Here is a 21,801-nt window from a genome sequence, read left to right on the forward strand (position 1 = left end):
TGAAGGGAAAGAGTTAAACCTCAAAGTGAGGTTACTGCAGCAAATAAACATCTCAGCTACATAACATTGTGAATGTTACTTTGTATCTGGATACAGAACTCAGAACATGGAATGCACATTCTTGTGGGATTAAGTCCATTTACAAAATTATTATAATTTGGATTTTCTGAGAGAGTAAAATACTGTAATACAATATAATATAATATAATATAATATACTATATTCATAGAAATTTAATGTGTGATCAGTTGATATCTTCTGGCCAGTTACATTTCTGTATTGTTATTAATATTTTAAAAACTAGAACATATTAGTTGTTAGTGTTTGCAGACTGCATGCTGGTTCAACATATATTATACCATGACCCCCCCAAAACGTGCACGCTGATTGGCCAGCGTGCACATTGTAAATCGAGTTATACTAATGGAAAAAGGTCCGTCGCCGGACTTTTTCCATTAGTATAACTCTACTTTTAAAACACTGTCTCGCTATGTTAAATGGGTTTAACATAGCGAAACAGCTTTAAAATAAGCAACGGAGATCTCCGTTGCTTATTTTAAAGCTGTCTCGCTATGCTAAACCCATTTAACATAGCGAGGTTTTAAAAAAGCAACAGAGAAAGCAAGATCTCCGTTGCTTTTTACTGTTCGCTATGTTAAATGGGTTTAACATAGCGAGACAGTTTTAAAATAAGCAACGGACATCTCCGTTGCTTATTTTAAAACTGTCTCGCTATGTTAAATCCATTTAACATAGCGAAAACAGTAAAAAAAAAAGCAACGGAGATCTTGCTTTCTCCGTTGCTTTTGCCCACAGCTCTGATGTACTGCGCAGGCGCGCAGTACATCAGAACTGCCGCGGATGCCAGACATCTGCGGAAGGGCAGTAAACAGGCATTATACTATGCCATTATTTAAGAAAAGTAATAGTTTCTTTTCTTAAATAATGTCATGGTATAATAGCAATAACCCACTTCTGGGTGTGGGTAATGCTGTATTTACCCACGGTTGGCTTTGTTTGGTCCCGAGGGTGAACCAACCGTGGGTAAATCCAGCATTACCCACACCCAGGCGTGGGTTATTGCTATAATATTCCTCCTCACAACTCTGGTGTCCTGGGTTCAGTCCTGTTCTCCATTTATTGTTCGTATGTAGTTGTCATATTCTCCTTCTGTCTGTGTTGGCTTCGTACAGGCACTCTGGTTTCCTCCCACTTAGAAGAAACTTGCTGGCTGTCAGCCTACTGTAAAATGTCCATATATATTGGATTTACACTCAACCTTGTGGCCCTGTTCATATATGAAAAGGGCCAATATAGGATCAGTTCCTGCACCTAATTAATAAAAAAGCAAACTTTAAAAGAATGGCCCTGAATAAGTAAGGAGATTCAACAATACTATATGTCAAAGGTGAACACTGATCTGCAGAAAAGCTCCAACAGACAATGAATATCACATTTAATTCCCACTGAATGCTGCTGTATTCTGTCTGCAAGAGTTCAGGCAAATGTTCATTAACTTTCATGCCATAAATCAAGAAAGATCTTCTATGAAAGAAAACATCAGAAATTATGACGTTTTTAAAGGAGAACCCAACCAAATTGATGGACATAGTGATTATCATGTGCAATATAGAAACAGTATATAAGTCATCCTTATAGCATTTATTCTGCATTGCTATCCTGTAAGGCCAGTGGTTAAATGTGAACTTGTGATACAGGTACTCTGTATTTGCTAGAGTGTCACTTGAGTTAGAAAGGCAGAGTATTATCAGGTTCACTAATCTGTGTAGAAAGGGAAAATAGGGAAAAGCAAGCAGAGTCTGGCAATCTAATGAAGGCAATACAAGACAGAGTACATAATCTTTTGTATTATGGAGCAATGCTGGCTTACTCAACTGTCCCACTGTATGTTCCATGCCTCTGTTATACACTCTTTAGCAGTAGGTATCACTTTAAAGGTACAGTGCTAATGACTAAGCTCCTCCCCTTCCTCCAGCAATCCTCTTCAACCATCTGGTCAGCTATAAATGGATCCAGTCACAGAACTGATGTCGTACTATATCACCTGCAGGAAGACTAGCTAATATAAAATAATCCAGAAAAAGCAGAACTGCCACTCCGAAAAAGTTTACTTTTCCTTGTTGGAATTATTACTTTTTTTTTCCTTTTCATTTCTTCTGTTTGTATTTGTTGAGAGGCTCCATTGCCATGGACCTTTTTCAGATTCTGACTCAGAGGGCAGTCTGGGTAAGTGACTTGCTCAGAGTCACACAGTTAGGCCATGGAGACTAAGGGAGTCAAGCCCTGGACCACTAAACACAGAAAACAGATTGTTAACAACCCCTTAATTCTACATGCCAACTGTCAGACTTAATCCTCTTTCTCAAGTCAGCTTTTACAGTTATGTCCACCACGAGCCATATAATTAAAAAAATTGAATATTCCAAGAAGACCTACTATATACAACATCCCAGTTGGAATACAGTAGGCAAGGATCTTTTGGATTTATAAGGCAGAATGCCAAACAAATTTACATTTGTCACATGGCTAGAATGTCTATTGAGAGCAGAGTCATGTCCATGTAAAGAAAAGAAAATTAGATGAAAAAAACATATAAATATAATTATAACAATAATAATGATTGCTTTGAACTAATAAAGAAGTCATGTTCATCCATAATTGACTGAAAACGTAAATGGCATTCGTGGCCTGCATAGTGAAATGACAATCGTACATTATAAGGGAATGGAAACGTTTCAAGAACTGCTGCTTTTCTTGCTCCTGTTTTCTTTGACACTAATATCCCTAAAAGGTCTTACAGTGATATTCTCTTTTATGCTAAGAGCCATACTCTGTGAAAAAATGCTGAAACAGGTCAGAAAACATGTTCTTTGTATTTTGTTATGTGTCAGCTCCAGTGGCATAGAGGAGTGAAGCCCTGACTACAGTCAAGGCAAACCAGGACAGTTAGTGATTCTGGAGTCTGACAGAACCGGTAAGGAAAACAGGAATGACCATCCAGAGAAAGAGGGAGGGCTCACAGATAGGATGCAGATAATCAAATTAGGAACGTTTGCACCACAAAGAGACCAGTCACCAGTGGAGTCCCCCAGTGTTCTGCTCTGAGCAGTCTCCTGTCTGGCATTTACATGATCTGAAATTAAGTGCCAAAAAGTTCATTACTGTACCCTTTGGGAAGTCATCTTTCTCAGGGAATTACCACACTGACAATAGACTCCTAAGAGTTGACCCACTTTTTCTGGATTTGAGACCTTATGTGGACAGTGACCTAACTTTTGACCAACGTGTCTATTGTAAGAAAGTCCTTCTATATAGTACAGCTTATAAACAAAGGGATTGTGTATAGCTCTAGAGATGTCATTGTTCCCCTTTACTCATTTCTCATTAGGCCAATCATTCAATATAATTACCCTTTGACATGTATCTGTCCAGATACATGCAACAACTGGAATGCCCACAGAGGTACCTTACTAAAAGGATTTAAGGCCTAAAAAACATGTCCTACATGGACTGAATCAAAGGCCTGTCACAATACGTGGTATCCTACAGACTGCTAAGAGGTCACCTGTGTCTAGCGTACAAGGCATCGTCCAACCCATTACTCATGGATTTACTGCACATCACCAAATCAAATGGCATCAGAAATAGTCAGATTAGGGATCTAAACCTCTTCCACAAAATCAACAGAATGGTTTGGATGGACAGGTATATTTCACAGAGGATACCACTGCTATGGAACAGACTTCCCATCCACATCAAACAGAGCTCATCACTGTTCATTTTCAAGTGCAACTTAGATCTATGGATGGGAAACAGAAAATTTACCCCAGCACGGCCCCCATACTACTAATGGACAGATAGAGCTCCTAAATTATTTTTCCCCATACATGGGTCCCCAAAAATTATCTATGCTATGATCCCAGTTCTTTTGTTTAGTGGTAATATATAATTATTAACCATGAGATGAGTAAAGCCAATCTATAACCAAATGGGCTAGGTTATTTTGAGCAGAAAAAGGGAAAATGGCTAGGCTTAAAATGACCTGCAAGGGCAGTTAGCCTAGTACTTACCTATGAACCTATGAGGCATATGCTGATGAGGACAGATTACTTGCTGCACCATGACAGAAGCCTTGTGCTAAAAGAATCACTAGACTAGGCATTCGCATTCATGATGGACAAGGACATGGGTTTGCTGTAGGACCCAGGATAGCCATGTCCTCACAGGCCACTTCTTATTGTCTGCCAACATATTTAAGCAACATCAGTAAACTGGGGTGGTTAGGACCTAGAAAACCATTTATTTGGGTGAAGTATGACTCCTCTAGCTTACTCACTCTTCTCTTCTCTTCATTCTTGGCTTGAGGGATGGAATTAACTGACTGAAAAGAGCATGTTGTGGTGCCCCCAATGTAATGGCCCCAGAAAAGAAAGTAGATATACACATGACAGTTGGAGTCAGAAGTAATTAGCATGCTGGCATTTTCCCAGAGCCAAAAGTCTTTGAGCAACATATATCTTAAAGATCACAACATTTATGTCAAGAAGCTTAACTGCCATTATCTTGTATAACAATCTTCTACTCCAATATACTTATCAGTGATGCTTTTGGTAATTATGTCAATTGAAATGTTTAATTCTATTGTCAGGAGTCATTTGTTACAAAGTTTTGTCAGTCACTGGGTGAAGAATCACATCCCATTTGTGTTTATCATTTATATTAATTTTAAGCAATACATACTCAGATCTTTGTTGGTGCCATTTGTTATATACCTTAAGTGCAAAATTTTCAGATATAGTTAGGTCAGACATGGATTTTTGCATGAAGAATGGATGTCCTCTAAAACATCTATAAGATACAGAGAGAAGAGATACTTCTTGCAGTCATGTTTTCAGCCCTGCTGTTTTTGTTAAGAATCTTGAATATCCTTGAACTGTGTCAGGTATCTTATTTTTGAAGCCATCCATATAATCAAATGTTCATAATATTTGAATGTTTTTTTCCACGAACAGAAATAATCAAAACTTATTTGATCACTGTAGCCAACATTAAGTTTGTGCAAAAGTATGAATAGAGGGGATCAGCTAATAAGCACTTTCTCACTGAAGCACAGTCTTGGAGTTGGTGTATATAACTAACATGGGGTGTGGGGGTGCAGGGGGATGTTGTATGAGTTTTCTGTGTTCTTTTTTTCATTGTTTAGATCAATATTTTTCCTTACAATTTATTTGTACTTCAATATTTTAAGTATATCCCTTATTTTAAGGTTCAGAATTTAGCATTTTATTCTAAAAATGGACTGACCATTGATGCATATAAAGATATAATGACTTTCCATGATCTACTGGTTATTTCTTTTAGTACGGCTGTTTTTGCAGCACACTAATTAAAGCTTTAATTTACTGTCAGTAATGATTACTTATTTTGCTATTTCATTGCCTAATCAGTGTATGTCTCCATAATCAAAGTACATACATTTTCCAAAATCTGAGATTATATTTAAGATCACTGACAGTAAAATTTAATTTTGCTTTTGTATTGATTTTGCCCAATACAACACTGACGTATTTTGCATTATTTTTTTATTTGGTTTTAAAACAATAAATAACAAATCAATTATAAAACAAACAAATAACTATTTACATAGGTCCATGGCTGAGAAATACATCAAAGTTATACATCAACAACAATTAATATTGTTCAAGCAAGTCTTTAAGCAAAGATTTTTATATATGTGTAATATTAGAAGTTCTCATCTTTATAGCATGCAATTCATGATTGCAAATAATTTTTGCTATACTAATAAATTCAACACTAGAGTGGGTAACTTTACTTTTCCAATTTTTAGTAATTACTTTTCTGGCTATAGCAAGACTAGATCAAAGAAGAGACACTTGGGGTTTTGGAATTAGCTCAGGAATCAGAGCATTAAATAAAACTAAAAATTTAGAAATATATCTAGCAGACCATAGATCATGAATAAAGTTAATTTCTTTTCAAAAAGGGGATGTGACTTACATTCATATACCATATGTGTCCAATCATTTATTATTTCAGAATCACATTTCCAGTGTTTAATTCTATTTGGTTTATACATAATTGTAATTTTGTTAGGAGTTACAAAGGCTCCGTGTAAAAATTCTAAGTGAAAATTTTCCAGTATAAAGAAGATGTAGTTTTATCTGTAGATTTTAATATTATTTTTGTAGTCTACAGAGAAGTCTTTGTTATTAATTTTTGAGAAGTAGTTCCAATAGGAATTGTCTAAATATGTGAAATCTAACTTAAGAATTTTATAAACTTGTGACAAATATGATTTATTTTTCATTGCATTATTATTCATTAAGAATTCCAATAATTTGGGGAATGATTTCATACATAGGTTAAATATTTTATTTACCTCTGTGTTCACAAAGTCTCTAAATAGTTATAAAATTAACCAATTCTTAGAACCTTGATTGTATCTGGACCTTAAATTTTCAACAGTATATATATCAAAACCATTTAAGAATTGATGCCAATAAATTAATTTACTTTGTTGTTTCAATACTACCATTTTGTTGAAGTTCTAAGTTTCTAAGCAGCCATTTGTATATGCAGTTGGAAACAGAAAATATTAACTTTTTAATACAATGGTTAGACTATGGGAACTTCTGGAAAGAGGAAATTATATTATTTAAATAGGGAATTTGAGAAGAGGGTATAATACCATTTATGAAAAAATCTTTTAATAACTAAATAAAACTATTAGGTACTATTTGTTTATAACTGGTTGTGATATATTTATTATTTACTAATAATATTTCTTGATGTATTTCTTTCCATTTTGAAACATAAGATGAATTTATCCACAGCACTATAACATTTACAATTGTTGAAGGAGCATACAATTGAATATCAAGGAATCCTATTCCACCATTATCCCAACAGTTTCTGTGCTAATCAAAGGCAATTAGGATGCCAAAAAATTTAGGTAGAATATTATTTTTATTCTTCATCAATTTTTGGTGAAGATGACTGTAAGACAAACAATATTTTAGGGAGAATTACCATCTTAATAAGCATTAATCATTCTTCCATGGTAAAGAAAAATTTGTTCCAATTTGTAACTAAACTAAAATGTTTATCAACCTATTGAAAGTTTGTTTGTATCATTTCTTTACTATCATATATAATGTTTATACCAAAGTATTTCATTAGATTGCTATGCCAATTGAATTTAGAATATTTTTGTATGTTTTTTTTTTTTTATTAATTAATAATCTACTTGTTTTATTATGATTAAATCTTAAGTTTGAGATGTCTTCAGACCGACTCAGAATTAATTATATGTTCTAATGAAGTCATCACCAAAAAGTTGAATCTTTAGTTTGAAATCTTTTGTTTTGATACCATTAATGTTCTTTTTGGATCTAATACTATTAGCAAAGTGAGGTACAGCTAATGCAAAAAGGAATTAGAAAGGAAATAACCAATTTTAACATAAACACAAGAATTATTATATAGAAATTAATGCAATTAGCCCAGGTGAGAAATTATACATTTTAAGTGTTTTAAACAGGTAAGACCAATTAACTGAGTCAAAAGTCTTATGTACAGTAAATGGAGACTAATGATAGAAAGTTTTTTTTTATTTTTATTTGCATAGTTTATTAATGCATGTTTTCTTATTATACTATCCTGTACATGTCTATTTAAAATAAACAAAGTTTGATCATTGTTAATTAAAGTAAAAGTAGATTAATTCTGTTAGTTAAAATTAACTAAACTTAAGTTAACTCTAAACTAAATTTAAGCCCACCAAATTAGCAGCAGACAACCTCCCACTAACTACCTTGATTATAGCAAGCTCGGATGCTTATAAGCCTAACTACTTATTATACAGCAGGAACTTCTTATTGTAACAATTGTTAATGTCTGTTATGTATTTCGCAGATGATAAATATTCTAGTTGTCTACTGATGTACTATGTTCTTCATCTGTAACTATGTTTGTAATTGTTAATTGCTATGTTGATCAAATTCTTAATTGCTATGTAAATCCAATGTAACTACTGCCTGTATATTTTAACTGTGAAGCTTTTCTCCCCAGGCTTCCGCTGAAAATGGACCTACATCCAGTCAGACACTCCTGGTCAACAAATGTAAATAAATAAATAAAATAAATAAAAAAAATGGACATGAACATCTTATAGTCCATATTTAAAAGTGAAATGGGTCTGTATGATGAACACTTTGTACGATCCTTATCTTGTTTTAAAATAGGTGATATAAGGGAATATTTCCATGATGGGGGGACTTCAGCAGTTGTTTTTGTTTCTTTCTAGACCATATCTAATATGTTAACTGCATCATCTAGTAGTATTTTATATAGTTTTGGTATAACACCATCTAAGCCTGGTACCTTATTATTTTTTTACTTTTTTAGTTGATCTTTTATTTCTGTTAAAGTGAATCATCTGTCATTTTTTGTGTGTTCACTTGTTAATTTATTATTATATTTTTCCTTAGAAATGTTTCAACTACATCATCATTATCTATGTTATTTGTATTTTTATTTATATTTTCATAAAATATTTTAAAATCCTCAAGAATACCTTTAATATATGTTCTACTTTTTATTTATATGTATTATAATTTCTTTGGTAAGATTTAGTTTATTCATTCTCTTTGATCTAAGATGCAAGCTGAAAGGGTTTACTGAAGATGCCTAAAGTGTAAGTTTTTCCAGGTTTTTTGAAACTTTATGATTTAGAAATTCAACATATTTTCTATTTATGTTTTTAAGTTCAGACTGACTGATAATGTCATTTGGTTTTAGATTTAACTTTAGTGTGTCTCTTTTGGCCTGTAGTGTATACAATTCTTTGTCCCATTCTCTTGTTTGACTAATATGTAAGCTTGTAACTCTTCCATTTAAGTAAGCCTTTAGTGATTCCCACAGGACAATGCCAATTACTTCACCATTCATGTTAATTTCTAGGCAATGTTTGATCACTGTAACATACCAATCCATGAATCCTTTTATTTTAATAATGCATGCTGGTAATCCCCTGTGATGTATTAGATTGTCAGTTTTAAAATAATATTAAAGATTATAGCATTATGGTCTGCTAATGGACATGAAACTATTGAAACTTCTCTGATATATGATAACAGATTGTTTGAGACCACAGTTTTATCAACATATGGTTGTGTTCCATATATATCCTTTAAATTCATTAGATTTACAAAATTTGCTCATATATATATATATATATATATATATATATATATATATATATATATATATATATCCTTTAAATTCATTAGATTTACAAAATTCATTATACATTTGGCTGAAGATATGATTCTCAGCTATCTGAAGTAGAATTTTTGTCTGATAAAAAACATCAAAATGACCAACCATTATGACCTCGCCTTTCATGTAATAGGCTATAGTATTTAATTAATTTTTTGCATCTTTAGCTCCAACCCCTGGAGTCCAATAAGAGATCACCAATGTATATAGTTTTCTGTTCAACTCAGTTATAACAATGCTTAACATACCATTTTTATCAACATATGTATCTTTTACTTTAGGCATTATTTGGTGAGTTCTTCCATAAAATGAAGGTGCCTCTTCTTTTAGCTTGAAAGCTAGAACCTGCCAAAACCAAATAATTCAATAATGAAAGTTTATTTACATCTTTATTAAGTAAATATGTTTTCTGTAGATATACTATTTGAGCGTTATGTAATTGCAAGTATTTCAACAGACTCCCCCTCTTTACTGGATTATCCAATCCATTAATATTAACAGATATGGATTTAAAATCAGACATCTATACAAGACAGAAAAAAAACAGGTATGATGAAATTGCATGTGTGTACAGAACTTACTATATACTTTATATATAACAATATGAAATCTTCAGCTATGGACAAAACGTTTGAAACAAATAAAAAAAATGACCTAATGATACAACCCTAAAACATTCTACCATGGAGTAAAGTATTCCTAGTTTGTTGAAAAAGATGAACAAACTACCTCTCAAACTCTCCATTACACTAACAAAGCTTAGCTCATGCTTCTGATTCATATTAATGTAGCTCATTTTTAGTATCCATCATCTTAAAAAGCCCACCACTGGGTTATTATTATGAATAAGAAAAGTTAAACAGGTGTTCAGAATCTTTATTATAAGTTGACTAAACTGAATATCTCTACAATTATCTTTCCTTTTACCTCACATTATCTCCCTGGTCTATTATAGGGAGGAAATCAATTGTTATTTTCATATTTATTAATTTATACGTCAGATGATTTTATATTTTTTCTACTTTATTTACTATGTGTAAAGTTGTACATAGGATCATAAGATCATAAATTAGTACCAGGCTGACTGTCCTTGTGGGCTATTCCATGCCCAGTCAATTATCCCATGTGAGAATCAAACCTTGTATCTTGTGGCTATAAAGTCAACTCCTTAACACTATGCCAACCTCCCACACTTGTAGACATATTTATATTCTTTAACTATATACATATTTACTTATTTGATTTATTTCTATTTCTGTTTGTATACTATGTCTTATACTATTACTATATTCCTAGGTTTTATATTTTAACTATAATCCTTGTGTAGAGTGTCATAAAATAGAACATTTATATTTCCCTTATATATGTAATACTCAGTAATATAGTACTACTGTTGGAATCAGTCCTATTTTTTTCCTTAAATGTTATGTCTAATAGTATCTGAACAAACATCTGAAAAAAAATCTTTCCTTTTAAGATTCAAACTTTCCATAATTAATTGTGATATTATGTTTTGTTATTATTAAAAAGAGACAATAACAGAGAAACACAATCCTATTTTTTTATCAGCAAAGTCATTATACAGGCTTATATATAAACTATCCTTTTGGTATACTGCAAGCATTCAGAACTATTTAATAAGTGACAGTGGTTTAGAATGCAAGTCACTGTCTTTTCCCTATTATCTAACTTGTATTCACTGACATCTTAGCATATGATTCAAAATATTATGATTATTTACTTTTAGACAGGAAAAAGTAACCTGGACAGTTCTTAGAATTTTTGAATTTTTGCAGCATCCCAAAAGTGCTTATGATTATAATTAGGCTGCTTCAAGCTGTTCCTCATTACAAGGGCTTGCAAATAAACAGTTTATCAGGTACAGTTCACACAAAAACATTCATGAGTGAATCCAAGCCAGCTCTACTTTATAAATCAATTCCCCAAACCCTTCCAAACTACTAAAAACCAATAACAATACATCAAAGCATGTTAAACACTAAAAAGCTATTGCATTTAAAGAAATTACCTTTAATGATGACTCTAAGTTGTTTCAAGCTGTTTTGCATGATAAGGACTTGAAAATTAGCAATCCATCAACTGAAATTCACACAAAAATGCCCACAAGTGAATCCAAGCCACCTCTACACCACACACCAATCCCTCAAACCCCTCCAAACCACCAAAAAAATAAAACACAAAAAATATCTCAAAGTATTTCACTCACTAAAAAGCCATTGCACTCAAAGAAATACCATTTAATGATTCAGCAAGCACTATTCATATGAGATGTTTAATATAAAGCAGACTGTAATTTTTTAAAGGCAACATAGCATATAAACTTGCATTAAATAAATGACAGTTACATGTGATCCAGGTTTAGCTTGCAAAAGTGTGAGTGTTACTCTAATTATTTGATATCATTCCATTAATAACTTTTATGCATGTAAAAAGCTTTATATTTTTTATACTTTGCTTATAACATAGCATGTTTTTCCAGGGTGCTATACTATCAGCAGCATACAACTGCACCATTTTAAGAACACAGCACGTAACTTAACATGCTTCTTTAATGTGACGTGCTGCATCTTGAATTATATTTAATAGTGCATTACTCAACTATGCCAAAATATCAGAAAGTGCGCCACCTAACATAAGCTTCATCCTAATAATGATTAAACTCTAAGTGAAAATAAGTGGTTTTAATTTCATATATAACTAAAAGAATCAAATAATAATATTGGCACCAAAAAATGTGGGAGTTGAAACCAGTGCAGCTACATAATGAACACCCCCAATCCCAATATCACTTTGGATTGCTATACAAGCATTAAGATCAATTTAGTTAAAGGGAACTGTCACAATAAGGAGGAGATTTATCTAGCAAAGTGTACCAATTGTCCCACGATTTATGTTGGAATGACTGAGAGGGCCTTATGGAAAAGGATGTATGGACACAACTATGATATAAAAACTGAAAACACTAACAATGTATTGTATAAACATTTGTGGCATGCCAGATTTTAAGAAATTTATATTCAGCATCTTAAGATGATTCCTATTGATGAAAGGGGAGAAAACTGGGAAAACTTTTTAGAGTATAAGGCAACTTAAGTTAAATGCTGCCAACTTCCCAGAACTCAACAAACATATTTCCATTACACCTGCATTGAAGACGAAGAGTGTGATACCTTGAACACTGTCACATTTTTTATAATTTTTTTAAAAGTTTCTTATCAGCTTTTTACAAGCTTTTCTTTAAAGTTATTTTTCAAGCTTTACTTAACAATTTTTTAAAATTGTTATAAGACTTCAGTAGGAGGAATCATTATTGGTATGACAAACATACAATTATTTACATATTTATTTTATTTACTACTTACATGAGTGGAGGGTACTGATTTCTTTGTTAGGCAACTGAATGACTATTGAGATCACATTACATCCTATACATCTAGCAATTTTCTGTGGACACTGAATTTTGATTGGTTCCTTAAAGTCATGTGTCAACTGAACAATGTTATATAACCACTATATTATGCAATGGATAACTAGTTCTGATGAAGTCCTACCTAAAAGGATGAAAGTGCTTAACTTTCAACTGTTTTGTTTGAAAGATATGTTTCTTGAACAAATTAAAACTATTCTTTTTTGTTTTAAGATGCTCCTTGATGGTCATTTGTTTCTCAACATCAACTGAGCGAGTTATCAAGACTGGGAGAGCATTACATGAGCATTTTGGATTTATCTGGTTGTTGAGCCCAATCATTCTCAGAGGTAGTTGTCTCTAAATGCCCCAATATACCTGAATAAGGTCTCCATTTAAATATCTATATATGAGACACTGAACAAGTTCAGATATTTTAGTCTTTTAGAATAACTTTAATTTTTATATCCGTGGATGCCCTTGGTATATTTCCTCCATTCTCTTTCCAGTTTACTTATGCTTGTTTTCTTATAAGGTTTCCATACTCTTACTTCGAACTGAAGTTTGGGTCTAATGTAACGAATAAATAATGAATTCATCATTTCTGATTTTCTAGACTTTATAAATCTTTTTATACAACTTATAGTTCTACAGCTATCATTAACCAATTGATAGATATGATTAGAAAAACTCAAAGCTGGATCTACCTATGTACCCAGGTCCTTAAATAAGTCTACAGTTTCAATCACTGTGTGCTGAAATAAATATTAACTTTTCAATTTATGTCTCCCAAATTTCATATGCTTAGTTTTTGATGTATTTATTTGCCCAAATTGTCAATTTGGTCAAGTTGTTTTACAGCCAAGCCCTATCTGTAACACATGTAATCAGTTTAACTATTCTGGAGTCATCTGCATACAGACTGTTGAAAACCTCAGATGAAAAAGTTAGATTTGAAAGATACAATCTAAACATATATGGGCCTATTTCACCTGTCCAATTGCTATATGATACTTGCCATATCCTATTTGTAAACCATGCAACTATCCATCTGCATCAATACCTATTTGTTCTAATTTATAGCTTAGTGTTTTGTGTATGACTCTATCAAATGCTGACGTTAAGTCTATATAAATGACATCACAGCACAATTTTTCATTCATAGCTGTTATTATATCGTTACAGAATATCATAGTGCATGTGGTAGTAGATCTATTTTCAAAATATGCATGTCAATATATGGTTTCAAGTCCCAACCCTTCCAATTTTGGAAATATTTTATCTAATCTTACCTTCGCCATTATTTTTCCACAACAAAAAGTAAACTTATGGGCATGTATGACTGTGTTTGTCCTAATCTCCTTTCCCTTAAATACAGGTTTAACAAGTGCATGTCTCTAGTCTTGAGGAATCTCCCAATATTTATATGACCTAGTAAATAACAGATAAAATGGTACTGTTAGTTATGAGCCCATGAACAAATTACAGATAATGATGGTAACATCATAAGTGATTGTGTTTTTTTAACTTCTGCTCCTAAAGTGTCCTTTATCATTTTAAATAATGATTTCCCTTAACTGATACTTTTGTCTTCCTCTGCCACCAACATTAGTGATCTGTGGTTTGAAAATTCAACATCCAGATTTATACATTACTGCCATTTGATGTGTCTTAATACATATATAATCTATTCTTGCTTTTTAGCTTTCTTCTTCCATATTTGTATTTCCCTTCCCTAACATACAAATCTGTATTGTCTAGAATATTCTTTAAGGTTTGAACACCAGCCCTCACCATGTTTCATTTTCTTACTTTTTTCTTTTGCCTTTTAGCTAATTCTTCACTAATACTATCAGCTATGTCTGTTTCAGAAGAATCTTCTAAATCAGCCCTATCTGTTTTTTATTTCTGTTTTAAAATAGAAAAACAATTTTTAGTCTCAATGCCTGCATTTTGTACTGCAAAACCTCTTTTCATCTGTTACATCAATGCCTGCAATTTCAACCATCCATTCTTCATTTGTTTTTTCAGTAACATTTGTATTTTCTTCTGTACTCAGAAATATCTATTTAACTTTATTACATTCAAACCAAAACTGTCTACTGTTTTTACATTTAGTACACGAATTCTAACAGCCATTTTATTGCTATTACTAAAACATAAAATGCATTTTAGGCTATCTTTTGATAAAGTATCACTCTATCCCACAAAAGTAAGATCATTAGAGTTGTCCATAATAACATAATATAACAGTATCATTTTAATACACATAATGGTATGAATATGTTACAAATGTCAATTTTTCACACCAAGTTCAGCAATAAAATCCCACACACCACAGCCAATATCTCCATAGGGTTTCCAATATGTCTCATCAAGATTAAACTGTTCAAAATTTCATCTAGACGAAGGAAACCAGTCAAAGTTTCAATTTTGGTGAAATAAACAAAAATTATGTTTTACAGTGAGAAAGCCCCATTCATATCCACATGGTGGGCTTCACCCCCTACCATACTTCATTACTTACATGTACAAACTCATAGTTACACAGCTGTTGAGAAAAGTACAAAAAAAATTGAATCACTAACAGCACTCACTTAAGCCCATGCATTAGTAACTCACTTTAAATAATACTGACTGACAAGTTTGACTAAAGGATCATGTACTCAGAAGCTGATGCCTTATCCATTTTACAACTCGACCAAGTGTGATGAAGCCTCCACACAAGATCAGTTGTTGTCCTTTTTTTCATCTGCCAAATGTTTTCACAATGGCCTAATAATTATTTTCGTACTTTCTTTTCTTTTATAACATCAGTCCATAATTGTTTAAATATTCTTCGAATTCTCTGATTAAACATACCATATATTTCAAAGTTGCAGTCACAATAAGCTTTTAGTAATGCTTCTACACTCTCTCACTCTTGAAGTAAATGACAAAAATAATTTCAGCACCCCCAAAAAATGCCCTGAATTTCAGTCAGCTTTAACCCCAAAGGCTCTAGCACATCTTTAAAAATGTTATTCATTCCTGCCTTCAGTTTACAATTAAATCTTAATAAATTTCTCATTAATGGTGGTTGCCTGAACATTAGATTTACAAGTGGCTGAATAATTAACGGAAAAAAGGCTTAAGTTCAAAACGTTAATGTTGCAGTTAGTTTCTATGAAAGGTGATGTATTGTGTGAGCCAGTAGAGGATTTTACTTCACATTTTCTGCCGGAAACTGTGGAGATGGTATATTTAATTTAGGTGGGTATGGCAGAAGGGGGACACAGAGATTTTTGCGCCCCTCTCCCCCACAAAAACATTTTTTGTGTATATATTTTAATGTTTTTGAATCACTGGTTTCAGTATTCATTTTCAAAAAACAGTGATTCTGCTAAGTGTGATTCAACAAATCATAAGTAAACCTTGCTAAGCAGTAGGCCCTCTGCCTTTACTGACACACTGCTCATAACACATTATCCAGTCAATTGTCAACTTTCCTGATATTCTAAATTATACTGAATGCTTCTTGCTGCCTAATCGTGTATTTTTGAAGAGTTCCCCTTTTCCTTCTTCAAGTCTGAGATTTTTCTATCAAAACAAAACCGGAAAGTGAGCTCTTATTTTGAAAAATAAAGTTGCGTTCATACAGCTTTTGGAAGTATTTTTCATTCCTTTGGGTGACTTCCAGGACGTACCAGTGACTGCTCACTTTCCGGTTTTGTTTTTATTTGGTTTGTCTTGCCGGATTTCTCCAGTTTGAGATTTTTCTATCAACAGAATGCTCAAACTTAGCATCACCAGTGCAGCTTTCATATTCCAACAGTACTGGATCATTACTATACACAATCAGCACTACACAACACCATGTTTTTTCACTCTGTGAAGTTCTTGATGTGGTTAATAATATATCATCTTGCAACCCACCCAGACTTATCTCAATAATCATGGTGCTCTGCATAGCTTCAGATATATTTTTCTCTCCGTGGTAGCATTCACTACCTCTTCCCCTAACATATTGTCCTTACCCGATGGGAAAACAGTCAAAAAGAGTACAGGAATTTTCCTAATGTCCTAGCTACATATTTCCCAACCATATGAGCAACACTTTCAGCCACTGATGAAAATAGCCAATCTTTGTGGGTCTAACCTCATCAAATAATCTCTGCATGCTAACCTGCTTGAATGTTAATCCCCCATGCACACACACATGAGCTTTGATAATGTCAGTTTTATCTTGCATTCTGTTTGACCTCTAATCTACATGGTTTATCCCCCTCACAGGAAACAGATTATAGTCATGAGTTCCTTACAGAGATCTCTGAAGCATGTGTCTGTGTTCCACACTACTAAGCCACCTATGACAACTAAATTTTTGGATTTGCCTAGCTTGGGTATATTTGCAACTTGTTGTGGTGGCAATCTCATGAAAGAAATCTGTTATACTTACTTTACAACCAAATCTCATATTTAAGACAGCTAACCTTTTGTAAATGATTTTCACATGTAAACATGATTACTTTACACTACATTTGCTTAACAGCAGAAAGAGGCAATAAGCTCCCGTTTGTTACTTAGTATTCCATCCCACTCCCCCCATCCCTACCTCCTGTACCATTTTCCACTTTTCCCATGCTTCTTGAATGCATATATGTATTCGTTCTCCACCACCCAGTCTGACAGTCCATTCTATGGGTCCAAAACCCTCTCACTGAAAAAGCACTTTCAGAGATCCAGAGTTTATTTAATCCCCGCAGTCTGCTGCCTGTCCTCTCACTTTTGCCCTCTGACCTTCTTGCTTTGAATGACACCTTGATGTGTCCCTAATATGATTTTGTGTGTCAATATCATATCCTCATCTCAGTCTTTTCTAATTTTAAGTAATAAGCACACTAACACCTCTAGCGTCTTGTCATCCTCCTTCCCCTCCATTCCATGGAACTTGCTGGTACCTTTCCTCTGGCAGCCCAGTGTCCTTTTTCATACATAGTTTCCATCACTGCAAGAAATACTCTTGGTATGCATGGACCAATGCCCTGTATAGTAGAAGCATTACCTTTTTTTCTGGAATCTATCTCCCTAAGGATGAGAACACACTCCAGCATTCTGTTTACTGCTTCTGCTATTGCCCTCTCCTTTGTTCCCAGTGGTCTAGTTCAGGTGTGATCAGCACCCAGACCCTTTTCTTGCTCTTTTACCATCAGTGCCACTCAGTTATACTGGTACTTTACATCGGGACTGTTGCAGTCTAAGTGAAGACTTTGTGTCTCAGAGTATAACAGCACCTTTCCATACTGAACAGGGGTTGTATGAAGAGACCTTATGTGAAGTACCTTAATAAAACACATGGGGTTATAATGAATAGTGAGTCTGGCAAAATCAAGACTCAAAATATTCAAAAGGAAGCATTGAAATCTATGTCTGTGATCTCCTACAACCCCCAGTATAGGTGGCCTGCACCCACATCCCTGATGTCTAAATATACCACCTCTGACATTACACAAACTAAGAGGAAAGGGGAATATTATAAAAATCTCACTTTTTCTTTCCTTTTACTCTGAGGAGTCTGATCTCAGAGATAATATGACAACATTGGTGATATAGCAACAGCTAATGCACTGTAACATTAGCACTAGTGATATATGACAACTCATATGCACAAGATGTCAAAGCACTTTCCAATGACCCCCATGCTATCATGATATACAACAGTTCAAGTGTCAACAAATCATTGTTAGGTCAACCAAATCCCATTATATTCCAGGGCAATATCCACAAAAGATATATCATCTAAGTTATATCTTTATTCATTAACGTTTGTTACTGCCACTGAAATTCAGGTATGTATGTGTGTGTGTGTGTGTGTGTGTGTGTGTGTGTGTGTGTGTGTGTGTGTGTGTGTGTGTGTGTATTTAGTATTGGGATCCTTAAGCCAAGGACTCTAACAAAGACTTCCTAAAATAAGAAGAATAAATACAATTCTCCATGACAATAAATGGTTATAATAGTGAAATAAAAAGAAAGTGAAGCAATACAATTCTGTACCTTCTAAATCCAACATACAAGTTAATCTAATAAAGTAACGCTTTTGCAGGGGTGCCTTGCCTCCTGCACCCTGGTGTGTAGGAACAACCCCCCACACCCCTGCTAACTACAAATACTAACTCTGAGGTTTACGTACCTTGGAGTAAGAAAATGATTTCACTCACTACAAAATGATTGCCCCAGATTCCGGAAGACCTGTTCTCAGTCTGAGTGACGTACTCCAGTGTAAAGCCTGCTTTCTGGAGTAAGTCATTTATACCAAGAGCAACTGTTTTGGAATCTAGCCCCATGAGCCCTCCCCACTCTGAAACGTTATTACCACATCAGTTTAAACTACGTATTAGCAGTGTGTTGATCCAGGCTTATTATATATAAACAAAAGGAACAAACCACCATCACTCAGTACCACATATATACTGCAATAATATATAACTGAAAAAATAAGTGCTCACTAAACTTATGAGTCTCTATAAATAAATTATACTTCCCAGCCTTGAAAATTCATTCCTCACTTAAACAACAGGCAAACATAATAATATATAAACATAATATAATGTAATATAAAGAATTATGTTAGCAATGTGTCAGAAATATTAACTTGCAGGTCCAATTCAAAAATTCATTGTCTATGGTCACTATTAGAAGAGTAGGAAATGAAAGAAGGAATAACAGAGAAACAACATTTATATGTGAGTGGCAATGCATTCCAAAACATGTAAACATTTTTGAAATATGAATTTATACCTTTTTGGGTTACTCCATTGACCTAAATTATAGCATTAAGCCTTGCACTAATGCAACAAGATTAGTACAATTGCAAAGAAATAGTGAGATATGCTAAAAATGCCAAATTATTTGCCATTATCCCATTTGCACTGGTGAACTGCAAAGAAACCCTTAGGCTGCATTGTTCGTAGGTAAGTTTGGCTTTCTAGCATATAGCTTTAGCATCCAGGGCACCCAGATGCAGCCAGCAGTGAGGATGCTTATGTCTAGCAGTTGGTGCAGATATTTAAGACTATGAGCTCTTAATGAGATGCTTCCTGTGGTCCAAGGTTTGATTCCTTCAGTCTCCATTTACCTCACTGTGAGACTCTGAGCAATCACTTAACATGACAGTGCTTCCAGGCTAAGTCTGAAAAAGGTCCATGGGGATCAGAGCTCTACCCAGGTCAATCAACAGGAACAGATACTTAAGTAAATAAGTAGGCCTGTATCTGAGCTAAATGTTTTGCCAAGCCATTTAACACCAAGGATCATTTGACGAATGCAGTAATATAAGATGATTACTGTTGAAACAGATGCTAATATGTCAGTTTCCCTGTCCTCAGATATTATTGGGAGTGTGTGCTGTCACAGTGCTTTCCACTGTAACCAATGCAAAATGCTGCATTAAAAATGTCAGTTCACATTTCATGCCTAATGTCTGTAAGTGCACATTTGCACAGGTGTTTTAGTAAACTTCATTACATTGCATGATGCAGCTGTTTTCCTCCATACTATACATGGGCACATGAGCTTAGTTTGGTGCCACAAAAGGTAAAACTTGTTGATGTGATGTTATTACAGATTTCTGCACCCTAATTTTAGGCTGTGACTGAAAGGATCCCAGCAGCCAGCTTACCCATCCACCAAACAAACCCACAAACAAACAAATAAATTAACGTTTTAGAGGTGTCAGATGCTGACAATAATGGCCAGAACTGTAGGAAACATATGCTTGCAAGAATGATCTTGTAAAGATAAAAGCATGTATGAAGCCTCCAGGAAACACAGATGTCTGTTCCAAATATTGTTAGTGATGGCATTTGATATGCTTATCACTGAAACTGCATTCACAGACAAATGAAGGCTTGCTTCTCTTTGACATTCTTATTGTCTTTAATAAGCATAAAACAGAGTTTCAACAACAATAAGCTATTATGTTCTAGCTACAATGCTAAAGCAAGAGTTGAATATGCCTACTCAATCAAAGAGTATAGTTACTGTAAAGAGGTAAGATGGTCTTAGTGGAAAATGTCTGAGTACATATATATATATATATATATATATATATATATATATATATATATATATATATATATATGTCTACAGATATATATATATATATATATATATATATATATATATATATATATATATTCGCCTATATATATATCTGTCAATATATATATATCTGGCTATACATATATATATATATATATATATATATCTGGCTATATATATACATATATATATATATATATATATATATATATATATATATATATATATATATATATATATATACATATCTGTCTATACATATATATATATATATATATATATATATATATATAGATTTACTAGTTTTCTATCATAATTTCGCACATTTGTTGCGAGTACTTATGTACTCAAAAAACATTGTTGAAACTTATGATAACGACTAAGAAAAAGAACAAACCAAAAAAATGTTGCATTTTTCAAACATACCACCACATCCACCCTGTAATATATCTGCTCAACTCTCTACATTAAAAAGTCTGTGTTGCACCCTGCTATATATCCACTCAGTTCTCTACTCTAAAAAAAGGACTGTTGTACCCTGCAATATATCCACTCAGCTCTCTATGTTAAAACCAATATAACATTTATAAAGACCTTTAATTCTCATTTAATTGAATGTAGCCTCTTCAAAATAAATCATTCATAAAAATATCTGTGCACACTACTAACAACCCTGCTGCGCTGATAGCCACTGAAATTAGGCAGGGGATAAATGTCAAAAAGTTAACATGGCACACTTTTAAAATCATAAATTTCCTTTTAATCTGGATCAACTTCTGTGCTGTTATAATTGATCGAAAACAGCAATCTATAAAACTACAGCTTCTTATCTGAAGAGGAGGCAGCTCATTCTCCATGGCACTCCAGTGGAATACAGAAATCAGCTTAACAACCTGATAGGCTGCTGCCATCATAGTGAATTGTCTAACACTGACCACAACAGTCAGCACATCTCAAACTCTGAGTGTTGTGCC

The sequence above is a fragment of the Protopterus annectens genome, chromosome 13.part0 (genome assembly GCF_019279795.1).
Source record: "Protopterus annectens isolate FY-2018-M chromosome 13.part0, PAN1.0, whole genome shotgun sequence".
Classification (NCBI taxonomy): domain Eukaryota; kingdom Metazoa; phylum Chordata; order Ceratodontiformes; family Protopteridae; genus Protopterus; species Protopterus annectens.